Here is a 2,607-nt window from a genome sequence, read left to right on the forward strand (position 1 = left end):
AGGCAGCCCAAGCCTACCTAAACTTCTCTTTGCTAATGTAGCAGCCCCAGCACGGGTTATGGAGCATCCCAAGGGGGAGTTTAGCAAGCAGAAAGTCCCCTCTCCTTGCCCCAGGGTAAGCTCTAGCCACCAAAATGGGTCAACTTGTACATGTGCCAGTTATATAGTCCTAGGAAAGGAATAGGATACAGTGTGTGCTGGCATCACCAATTCTGCCCCCTCCTGGGCCTGGTCCACCCCCCCGCCCCATTTCTGCTGCCCACTGGCCCCTTACACTTCCTCCCCTGCCCTGTTCCTGCGTTGCACAGCGCAGACCTTCCCTGCTCTGGCAGTGACTGAGGTGGGGCTGGAGGTACATTGTTCTCCCCCACGGTGGAGGGGTGGTTTCCACTGTCTTCGCTGGGGGATGGACGGACCATGCTTACCTTACACAGCAAATGTCGCAAAATTGGTCCTCCTGCCTGCCCTCATCTTCATACAGCTCCAAATGGAGCTATTTTAGAAGGTGAGGGCCGTGCATGTGCTTGAAAGGAGGTGACAGTGCGTGTGTATGGGGGGGGACGGGGGTTAGCCACACTGCTTCATGATGTCACCAGGCACTGGAGCCACTGGGCCTGGCAATGCAACTGTGCTCCAGCAGGTGTCCTTTGCTGTGCAGTGCGTGGAGGGGAAAGCTCTGGCCTTCCTGGCAGCACTACTAACGGGTTGCTGGCACAAACCACGGACAGGATTGGGCCACATGCCTTGTGGCAACACATTCTGTAAATTAATGTATACGTAGCTTGAAACTTGTCCCTTTGACCCAAAGCTATGCACGTGAGTTGTGAATGCTTGTGCACCTCACATGGTGCTTTTCGAAGGACTTCGTTGGGGAGGCTCTGCCTCACCTGCCTCCCCACCCACCGCACATCCCTGATAAGCATGAACTACGATCCACTTGATCAGAAGTGTTATCCTAGGCTGGCAAATATATGTACAGACAGGAACGGTGCTACATATAAAGACAGAGCGGAATAATAGCAGTGTATTGAGAGACACTGGACAGATCCCTTACCCTGCAGCACCACCTGCTGGTGGAGACGAGGAACAACGTCTAAAGGGTTGACTGCTCTCTCCCACCGCCCCTTTGAACCTCGAAGGCCATTGCAGGTCCGACCTGAATCACAGCGGACCACAAGCAGCAGCCCCAGACCAAAAGACCATCTACATTTCCTCCATGGCCTTTACTGTACCTGTCCCAACCAACCGGTGGGGGAGTGGTGAGCATAAAAATGGTTCCTCCTCCCACCTTGACACTTTTGTGGCACTTGAGCCCCGATTACAAGGACAGATCCGCGCAGAAAGGTTTGTAGACGAGTTCCAGTTCTTGCAGGGCGTGTTTCTTGACACCCACACTGTTAACTGGCAACATTTCTGGGAAAAGCAAAAAGAACACTCAGGCCCCAGCGAGGATCGAACTCGCGACCCCTGGTTTACAAGACCAGTGCTCTAACCACTGAGCTATGGAGCCACCTATCAGTCCTGCCTCTACAAATGAATGGTACTGTATTATTCCAGCCCTACACTCCTGCGCTCTCCTAACTTGTGCTGCTTGCCCTGATGGGGGCTGTGAAGGCACAGTGCGAGCCCCTTTCCTTGGCAGAAGACAGAGGCTGCAATCTCGTGCACGCTTTCCTGGGAGGAAGCACCACCAAGTACAATGGGACTTACTTCTGAGTAGGCATGTGCTGCAAAAGGCAGCATTTCAGAAGCGACCTCCTGGCAACAGCCCAGGGACTTTTCACGTCCCCCCCCCCCCCAAAAAAAAAAAAAAAAAAGAAAGAAAGGCATTTCCCAAAGTTCCAGTTTGGAGCTGATCCAGCAGGGGCGATGTGTTGCAGCAGATCTTGCCTATCAGCGCGCCTAGTAGGGCTCTGTTGCACGGAATCAGAGCGCTCACACTAGCCTTGCACCACAACCCTTGCACCCAACTCCACACCAGCCTTGCATCCTGCCCGTAAGTCACAGGAAGGAACTTCCAGGCAAGCCAAGCAGCATCGATCGCAGCCGAGTCCAGACGGAGCTTGCCACAGGGCACTCCAAGGATGCTTCTTGACCCTGGAGGACAAGAGGGGATCAGAAGAAGAGATGGGCAATGCCACTCCACTTGCCTTGCAGTGCCGCCTTTCCCCGCCTGAGGACTGCAAGGCTGACCAGGGGGATCTCCAGAGGGCCCAATCCTACCCAACTTTCCAGCTCTGGTGTAACCACAATTCAGCACCTGGTAAGGGAATACCTGTTCCCATCCCTTGAGAAGGCCCCGTGACTGCCCCTCCGCCACAGGATGCAGCACACACCCCATTGGCACACCCCACTGCCACAACCGCACTGTGCTCCCTGGGGCATTTGGTGGGACGCTGTGAGATACAGGAATGTGGTGCCACAGGATGTGGTGCTGGCGTCTAGCCTAGACGCCTTTAAAAGGGAATTGGACAAGTTTCTGGAGGAAAAATCCATTATGGGGTACAAGCCATGATGTGTATGCGCAACCTCCTGATTTTAGGAATGGGTTAAGTCAGAATGCCAGATGTAGGGGAGAGCACCAGGATGAGGTCTCTTGTTATCTGG

General features: G+C 54.2%; 1 non-coding gene across 1 annotated transcript; it reads right to left on the reverse strand.

The window, feature by feature from the left end:
• Positions 1-1,437: 1,437 nt before the first annotated feature.
• Positions 1,438-1,510, reverse strand: TRNAT-UGU (transfer RNA threonine (anticodon UGU)). Its single transcript has one exon. It is a non-coding gene; the product is annotated as a tRNA-Thr (tRNA).
• Positions 1,511-2,607: the final 1,097 nt, after the last annotated feature.

This window comes from Tiliqua scincoides, chromosome 1 (genome assembly GCF_035046505.1).
Source record: "Tiliqua scincoides isolate rTilSci1 chromosome 1, rTilSci1.hap2, whole genome shotgun sequence".
NCBI lineage: Eukaryota > Metazoa > Chordata > Lepidosauria > Squamata > Scincidae > Tiliqua > Tiliqua scincoides.